The sequence below is a fragment of the Oxyura jamaicensis genome, chromosome 3 (genome assembly GCF_011077185.1).
Source record: "Oxyura jamaicensis isolate SHBP4307 breed ruddy duck chromosome 3, BPBGC_Ojam_1.0, whole genome shotgun sequence".
Lineage (NCBI taxonomy): Eukaryota > Metazoa > Chordata > Aves > Anseriformes > Anatidae > Oxyura > Oxyura jamaicensis.
In genome coordinates, this window is record NC_048895.1 from 73371907 (window position 1) to 73381829 (window position 9923).

The window sequence follows — 9923 nt, forward strand, 5'->3', positions numbered from 1 at the left end:
GCAAAAAAAAAAAAAAAAAAAAAAAAAAAAAAAAAAAAAAGGGTAACAAAATGCACGGATGGATGAGTGTGGTAATTCTTTGTCAAAGTCAAACAAACATTAAGTTGTGTTTAATAGCATATTTAGTGTATGGGACTGTCATAGAGGGATACCACGGGGAGAATGCATCTTTGGACTGTGTTTTATTATCAATAATATTTTTACATTCAGCCATTCTCATTTTCTCGATGCTTTATTGAGCTGGTAAAATTACAAGGGTGGCAATAAAACAATGTTTAGCTGTACTGAATTTCTGCCTGTTTTAGCCATACAGATGCAAAGGATGTGAACCTGAACAAATGTAGCAAAAAATTGCCATTTCCTTCTGATGAGAAATGTGTTGCGTTATTTTGGGGAGGTACTGGGAGATATGTTTATTACACCTGCACATATGTACGTATGAGTGGGAGTGAAGAAAAGGTACACATGCTTTATCCAGGCTTCCCCAGAGAGGGCTATTTCTGAGATGCTGCCTCCCTGGAACTCCCAAATTCCCATGTGAGACTCCCATACAGTGCAGCATTTTACTACTTTGGTGCCTTGCACTCGCCTCAGAGATGCTGGTGATCAGCAGCAGAAGCACAGGTCTTGAAAGGCCTCACTCTTCAGTTGTAACAGAGGGACTTCAGAGCAGCTCATGAAGATAGGATTGTTTTTACTTGACTTTTGCAGCCTAGAAGTTACATATTTAATCTTGGTTATCCCGCCTCCCTTCATAGCAGTGGAAAAAGATACCTTCAAAGGCTTTATTTTTATTTTTTCCTTATCCCAAGATAATCTATGGATAAATGGATATAGTATATAGATAGTTATGGGAGCTTTCAAGTATGGGAATGTTCATAAGGGGAAGAGAGGTTTGTGAATTTAGCATGAAATACACTAAACAAATTCACCATTTTTTAACCCTGGAGGAATACTAGCCCTCATAAAAACCTTCTACTGGTATGGTAAACCTGGTAACTTGGTAATTGTGGTAAAAAAAGTTTGCTGTTCTGTCTCTTTTTTTCAACTGTTGACAATTACAATGAAATTGAGACAAATACTCTGTGCTGATCACCATTCAAAAGGCTAAGGGGGACAGTCTATGTCCAACTTCCTTTTTTTTTTTTTTTTTTTTTAATTGAAACAGCGCATTGCACATTGCTGGCTTTTATCACCACTTCTCTGAAGCTCAAAACTTCTCTATAAATGCTATAAATGTTCTTTGATACTCACCCTGATGTACATTTATAACTCCAGAATCTCCGTAGGCTGGTGTTTGTCACCATGGTAGACATTTAAATTTTTTTCTACCACACATTCTCTTTGCATCAAGGAGGGTGTTAGGATGAATTGCTCCTTTTCTGTTGCCATAATTTACCATCACTCAATAATCTTGTGTGAAGGCAAAAGTGTCTATCCAGTTTTGAACAATTTATAGTTGGGAAAATTGTTCATTAGAAATGAAAAATTGTTCTGGTAATATATATATTGGAAAAAGATCTTCCTTTCATTTTACTTAGTAAATTTAAAGGTGATCTGTGTTTACTAACCCAGTTCATCCTGTTAAAGCAGTGATATTATTAGACGGTATCTGGTCTAGGCATATTAAAGATACAGGATTTTTTTTTTTTTATTTCAGTTATAGAATCTTAAGGAACAAATTATCTAAGAAAATAAATCACAGGTAGTGTAAAATATTAGTGTGTATGCTGGGGTACAGAAAAACATTGTTGGGAAGAGTCATTCTCAGACTGTGCTGAGCAGCAGGGGTTATGAATTTTATCCTACTGTGATTATTTTTAGTGAAATCTTAAGTGCTTCCAGACAAAGAGCTGGAGTCCTGCCACCTTCCCCTCTCTTGTCTTTCTACCTGATTTATGGCATAAGTGCTTCTGGGTGTATAGTACCTTTCAAAAAATGTTAAACACTGTTAGGACAATAAGATTCCTGTCCTACTTGAGGTCTGCTGGAGTTACTGCATTGCTAATAATAATGCTATGAAAAAGCACTCTTACAGCTCACAGCCCTTGGGGATATCATGTTAGAGATGCCAGGTGTGCAGCCTCACCAGTTTACCTCTGCACAGAGCTGATTCACGCTCTTAGGGTGACCAGAAGTCTCATTGCCTCAGACATGTAAACTCTGTAACTGAAACCAAAGTAATTCATGATGATGGAGAGACATCTCTGCCCTGGGGAATGGCTGCTGTCAGGACACTGACCCAGGCTGGCCGCTGCCTTAACTGCCTGTGGCAGCTGCTCTACTCCTATCTATCAGGTGTTCCTCCCAATCCAATTGCAAGGGGAACTGTTTCAAAGAAAACCTTGTTTAAAGTGTGTCTGGTGGCAGAACCTAATCCATGAAGACATAACCAAATAAGCTGGTAGTAGCTCACGGTGAGTAATGCATGTGACAAAATCAGCCGCCACTACTGAGCACAGGATGTCAGGCAGCTGCTGGCTTCTGCCAGGCAAAGCCACTGCGTGTGCCTCTGTGAGCATTAGTTTCTGTTACATTAGGGTGGAAAACATCTTGCAGTGACCATTCAGAACTGAGTCCCATAAATATTCTGGTGTGTTTGTGGCTGGTCACAAGTTGAGAGGAAATATTTCTGTTTCCTGCTTAGCCAGGCACAGAGAATCACCTGACAGAGCAAGAACTGTGAAGCCTGTGATGTGCCACTGTGAAGGCTTGCAGAAACAAGTGTAAAATGTGCTTTCTGCCCAAACTTGTGCAAATAAAACATGATTGTTCCAGAATTTAGCTAAAGCAAATGTCACCGGAGCGTAGATTTTTTTCTCCTCTATGTGAAATAAAATGTTCTTACTGATTTGTATTTTATCTCTGTGGCTGTGACCACTGATAACTTCAACATATATACTTTGTCAGCTTCACATGGTATTTCTCTACCATATGAGGCATCCAATTAATAAATCAGCTACTTTCTAATAATATTTTAAAATTAGATAAGTTTTTCATTTCTTCTGTGCAACTTTTTTTTTTTTTTTTTTTTTTTTTTTTGTTTGGGGTTTTAATAATAAAATTTTTTTAAAAATTATTTTTATCTTAAAAACTTTTTTTTAACTTTTTTTTTTTTTTTTTTTTTCTAAAATACTGGATGACATTAAGTAAGCTTATCATTTTTACTGTGGCTTTTACTTTAAAGAGTTCTTGGCATTTAATATCACATGCAAATCAATATTTTTCTAAAAAGTTACTGTAGGTATTAGAATTCTTATAGTTGCTACAAGGTCAGAAGAATAGAAGACAGTCATTTTATGAAAGAGTATTATTTTAAAAGACAGCCTAGTCATACAGGAACTGGTATTGAATTGACTGAGTGATGAGTGCATTACCTCCTGAGAAGAATTAAATATTTAAAATATAATGAAATAATAGCTCCTAAGTGTGGGTTATTATCATTATTAATAATAATTATTACTACTACTACTTAATATGGCTAAATACTAACAGGGAATGGGAAGACAGTGAATTACAAATTTCTGGAGAGTATTTTAGAGAGGAATGATGTTGGGCTCTCCCTGTTATTATGCTCATGCAAGTGAATAAGGACACATGCAGAATATAAAAATTGTTGTACCGGTTCAGACCAAAGGTCCATCTACTCCAGGATCCAGTCTCCAGGAGTGGCCTTTGGACAAGGAAGAACAGGGATATGTGTTAATATGATACATCCCCTTAGTAGTTGTTTTTGTTCCAACTATTTTCAATTTAGGAAGTATTTTGATTCTCCTGTTTTCTGCCAGTTTGGTAGAACACCTCCTATCCCTGTTATCCTTTGGGAAGTATTTCTGTCCATTGCAGGAGGAACCATTTCCTTTTGTTTGGGTTGACCCTGGCTCCTGTCTGCTTCTTCTGGGATGGGCCCTGGTTCTTGTATGAGGAGAGACAATGAGCAGCTGATCAGAGAATCAGGGAAAGGTTTTTCACCAAGGGGGTGGTCGGGTACTGGAACAGCCTCCCCAGGGCAGTGGTCACAATACGGTTGCCTCTGGATAAGAAAGCAGGGTCTGGAACAGCAAAAGCAGCTTAGCTTCTTCATGATTTGTCTCTTCTTAGCCACTGAAATTCAAACAAATTTAGTTTGCCTTTTGAATAGGAGTGAAGAAAATCAGAAGGAGAAGGATAGGAATAAGAAGAAATTAGCTTTTCTGTTGCCTATAGGGTCAGAGCAGTCCAAACCAGAAAGCTTGCTAACTTCACTTAAGGTGAGTAAGATGTTTGGATTCAGTTATGGTGGAAGGAAGAAGTCTGGCAGTTGTATGATGAAAAGCTATTATTGTAGAAATAACTTGACATATTGAAAAGCTTTTAGGCTGAAGAATGAATCTTTCCTTTGGTACTTGTACCTCTTTCTTATCTCCAAGGAGAATCAAGCTGAATATTATTTCAGTAATGTTGTATTTTCAGGAAATATAAACATCAAATTTTAATTTAACTTCTATAGTTTAAGCAAGGCTTTCCACATAACATTTTGTGAGTGAACAATGACTATCAGCATTTTAGAGCCAGGGAGTGGAATGAACTTTCCAAACAGATCCTGCTTTGGTGTCATGGTTTCAGAGACAGGACTTAACCCTACACTTGGGGTTAATTATTATTGCTGGAACAAATGTCATGGGAGGAGAAGGGTAAGGTAAGGCTGAAACACAAAGTGGAAGGAGGAGAGAGGGACTTTGCTGGGTAGTCACACCCCATGAACTGATAAGCGCCTACCTGGGTTACTGCATGCCTGTGTTACTGCACGATGAGAGAGGAACTGTTCCTGTTATGTCTCCTGAGAAATATCTGATTTCCAGTGCTACAGAAGCACATGGGGATATAAGTTACAGTTTATATATGCAAGTCCCAAGTGGGTGGGAGGTGTAAAAAGCAATATTTAATCATTAATTAAATATTTCACCATAGAGTTGTTTCTTTGAATTCAGTGTACAATAAAACACATCCATTTCACTGAATTTGAAACATCAACTTGTAATTTAGTAAAATGAATGACTACCTAAATTGAGAAAAAAATATGATGATGAAACATGAATTGATTGAAATATTCCAGAATGCTTTCAAATTCAGGTGTTTCATTGCCTGCTTTGAAAGAAAGCTTGGATTTGAATAATTTATGTTTTGTCATATAAAGCATAAATGTTTTGGCATTACAGAGATGTGGTGGGATGGTTCCCATGACTGGAGATTAGAATGGAAGGATACAGGCTCTTTAGGAAGGACAGGCAGGGGAGAAGAGGAAGGGGCATCACCCTCTATGTCAAAGAGCAGCTGGAGTGCATGGAGCTCTGCCTGGGGTTGGGTGAGGAACTGAAGGAGAGTTTATGGGTCAGAATTAAAGGGAGGGCAGGCACAGGGGACGTTAGACTGGGGTTCTGTTACAGGCCACCTGATCAAGAAGACCAAGCAGATGAGGCCCTCTATAGACAGATAGAAGCCTCAAGTTCACAAGCCTGGTCCCCACGGGGGACTTCAACCACTCTAATATCTGTTGGAGGGACAGCATAGCAAGGCATAGGCAATCCAAGAGGTTCCTGGAGTACATCTATGACAAATTCCTTCTCCAAGTGATAGAGGAGCCAAAAAATATAGGTGCTGTGTTGGACATCATTCTCACCAATAAGGAGCGGCTAGTGGGGAATGTGAAACTCAAGGGCAGCCTTGGCTGCAGTGACCATGAAATGGTGCAATTTAGGATCCTGAGGGCAGCAAGGAAGGAGCACAGCAAGCTCACTACCCTGGATTTTGGGAGAGCAGACTTTGGCCTCTTTAGGGATCTGCTTGGTATAGTACCATGGGATAAAGCTCTAGAGGGAAGAGGAGCCTAAGAAAGCTGGTTAATATTCACGGCTTTCCTCGTCCAGGCTCAGGAGTGATGCATCCCAACAAAGAGGACGTCAGGAGAAAATGCCAGGAGACCTGCATTGACGAACAAGGAGCTTCTGGCAAAGTCAAATAGAAAATGGAGGCCTGCAGAGGGTGGGAGGAAGGACAGATAGCCTGGGAAGAATACAGAAAAATAGTCTGGGCAGCCAGGGGTCAGGTTAGGTAAACTGAAGTCCTATTAGAATTAAATTTGGCCAGGGACATCAAGGGCAACAAGACAGGCTTTTATAGGTATATCAGTGATAAAAGGAAGACTGAAGAAACTGTGGACGCTCTCTGGAAAGAAACGGGAGACCTGATCACTCAGGATATGGTGAATTCTGAAGTATGACATTTTTTGCCTTGGTCTTCACCAGCAAGATCTCACACATGGCCCAGGCCCCAGAAACCAAGACAAAGACTGGGAGAATGGTGAACCACCGACTGCAGAAGAACAGGTTTGAGACCATCTAATGAACCTGAAGGTGCACAGGTCCAATGGACCTGATTAGGTGCCTCTGTGGGTCCTGAGGAACTGGTGGATGTAGTTGCTAGACCACTGTTCATGATATTCAAGAAGTCATGGCAGTCTTGTGAAGTTCCACTGACTAGAAGAGGGGAAACAGAATCCCCATTTTTAAAAAGGGAAAAAGGGAAGCCATGAGGACTATAGGACACTGGATCCACTCCTAGTGCTCATCTTTTTTCTTTCTAAGGCTTAATAGTATGAAACAGGTAATTCATTTCATGAGTTATCACTGCTAATCAGGCATGTTGCTCTTGTCCCTAGAGGCTGCAGATGGAAAAGACATGCCCTCTTTCCTTGGAGCTAGTGAGTACTGTCTGTGAAAGTGAAAATAAAAACACACTTTTGCCTTAGAGACACAAAACCTTGTTTGCTTTTTCTTATTGAATATTAAGTGGTTATAAAGTTTGTGAAAGTCACTTAACAATAATGTATGAAGTGCTTTATAGAATTATTCTGGTATGTAAAAATAAGAAGAGTAAACAGTTATTATAATAGTATAATGCTTAGAAACAATTGTTCATACTGAAAATATGTACTTTCAATACCCAAGTATTTGACTGAGCAGCCCTGTTATGTGAGGTGGGTAGAAAACACTTTCCTCAGGGAATCTTAAACCTAAAGTTACATTAGCAACCTCACAGCTTACAATCACTCCTCCTTTCTCTCCAAAGAAACCCGTGTCATGGCATGGCTGGCATCCTCAGTCCATCCGTTCTGCCTTAGGAAGCAAACACTGAGCATCCTGGTTCAGACTGCATGTTAAGGAGTTTAGCTACCCAAGCTGCCAGTGACAGTGTTAGTAATAAACCCAGGTAAGATTAATGACAGAAGGTTGGGAAATTTTCCTGTGAAACTGAACCACTTAGGTAGTACTAATCATTGTAATTCATTACAGGACAGTTCTAGCAGCACAACAAACACTGTTGCCAAGCTTGTTAATTCCCTGAGCTTGTTTACCCACTTACTTAAGAAAATTGCATTCATAGTGCTGTTTATTGATGTTCCTCTTTATCATTTTCTACGGTTTGTTTTGATTTTCACATGTTGTTCTCTAGAGCAAGTGGATATTTCACCTCTTTGCAACTCTTGACACAGCAAAGGCTGCTAAGGTGATGGAGTGAAAAATTGTATAAATGTGAAAAGAACTCTTCTGTCTTGCAAACAAAGGAGCAATGTTGCTAAGGCTGGAAATACCTTTTCAACCATTGAGCAGAGGCAAACATGCTTTTTGTAAGATGCAAAGACATAGCTTTAATTTTTTTTTTTTTTTTTTTTTTTTTTGCCTTTTTTAATATGGATGATACCTGAAATTATAGAACTCTGAAAGAAAATATATGAAAATTTGTCTAATTCCTCTAAATTCTCTCTCTATATATACAATACCAGTTTCTTCAAATTTATTTATTTATTTAATTATTTTTAAACATTTATGCCCATTCTTTGTTATTACTTCCCTTACAATTCACTTTTAATATCTCCATATCATATTGCTATTCATATTTTCTGGTAACAGAAGAAGTGTTCCTGTAGAAAAAGTTCATAATATTCTAGGGTGATGATTTTTATTTTTATTTATTTTTTATGTTAGAATAACATCCAGAGAGCCTAAACAGAGACTGATCTATCTCTCCATATATATATATTTTAGTTTGTGTAGAATTCTCAGAATAGAGGAATCTGATTTTGAGAAAATAAAAAATAAACAAAACCAAAATAAGGTTATTTCAAAAGCTAAAAAAAATAAATTATCATTTGAATGAGGTCTGTTTGATCTGAAATAAGCTACTTCACATAGGACTCATCAATTTATGGTGATAAAATGCATTTAAGGTAAGAAATTTTGAGGGACTAATATTTTGAATAAAATTACTTGTTAGTATATATGAAAGCAAATATTTGACTTTGAAGTATTCTACATGAGTAATATGAACATGTGGATGGATCACCGAATCTCTCATTTTCATCCACCAACCTTTTTTTGCTTTTCCCCAAAATAATATTTCTAGTCCTACTAGAAAGCAAAATCTTATTGTAGGTGATTCTCTAAAAACACTGCAAGAAGTGATTTCTGGTTCTGAATTATCTTCCATATTTTCAGTTGTGAAGCTGATTTAAGTTTGTCAGCTGCTGCTTTGTGCTGTTGCCTTCAACCTACAGATGAGTCCTCTTCAGTTTTGATAATACAACCATTTCCAAATTGGTTCACTGTCAAAGTAGATACAAAACAAAAAGTCTTCCCACACTCTTTTTATGGCAATCTTTAAAGTCTCAGGAAATGATACTGCTTATAAAAGATCTGCAGGAGTAGCTGCTCTGCCACAACTGTGAACTATAGTTTTATGTTGGTTTGGAGTGGCAAGAAAGGAGGAGGGACATAGGAGGGAGAGGGGAGTCATGGACTTGTTCTTGTACAGTGGACTCAGCTATGAACAGTATCATTGCAAATGGCCAATATAAAGTTCTGCTTACAATTCTGATGGGAAGTGCCAAGAAAAATCTGCAGGATCACAGCCAAGCTTCTGAAAAGTAATAAGAAATGGAAACTTGGAGCAGCAGTAAGAATAGCCAGAACTATTTGCCTTTCCTTGGTTCCTGTTCATGTCAATAAATTTGATGTCCAACATCTAATACTGACATATAGGAAGAATAGGAGAAAGCAAAGAAAATCTGACAAAATGTCATCAACATATCTGATCTACAATCTTGCCCTTAAATTGGATTCCAACACAGCATGCTGTTCAAATGACCCCTTCATAAAGAGATAGGCAGAAACTGCAGTAAGTGAAGACCTGTGCTGGCCTCTGGTTTCTCTGGGTAAATTATACCTCGGAGAAAGGAAATAACTCATAGCATAATCAAGTTATATCTATAATTTCTAGGGCATTTCAGGCTGTCCTTTCAGATAATGTAAGGTCAGTAGATAAATCTAAAAGAGTAAAATGTCATAAGAAACGTCAACCTTGTCTTCTGTAAAAAGGGACCTTGACATAATCCAAACCAAAGACATATAAGATCAAGTCCTGGCTAATAATGTTAGTAAGTTTTAAGAAAAAAATATCTATAGGAGTGTAACTTGGATGACAGTCCACTCGATTATGTGCAAACTGGTAAGAACTTAAACTCTTTCTGTTTTCTCTCCATCCCATGTGTTCAGCAGATATAGCTCAGGTAGTTATGTCAGTGTCTGGTGCTTTGGACCAAAGATGATTTTTTCCAACATTTTCATCAATTACGTTGTTTTCTGACAAATCAGGTTTCTATCCCGACTCCTACTACTGTTTATAAGCTATTGGACAATGATGCTGACAGAGGTGTCTTTCACACCTATAGGGGTTTGAATGAGCTTCTCCAAACTCTGGCAAGTTGTATTTTTGACATAGAGTCATTCTTCACTATGCTTTTTGCAACAATGTGCTGTGAACAGAAGTATTTATAAAAGAAATGGGAAATTAGAAAGGTAAGAGTACTTCTTATCATAAGATAAAAT

At 38.0% G+C, this 9923-nt stretch overlaps 1 long non-coding RNA gene across 1 annotated transcript; it reads left to right on the plus strand.

Annotated features, from left to right (window-relative positions):
- Positions 1-4135: 4135 nt before the first annotated feature.
- Positions 4136-7695, plus strand: LOC118164650. Its single transcript, XR_004749588.1, has 2 exons — positions 4136-4250; positions 5907-7695. It is a non-coding gene; the product is annotated as an uncharacterized LOC118164650 (long non-coding RNA).
- Positions 7696-9923: the final 2228 nt, after the last annotated feature.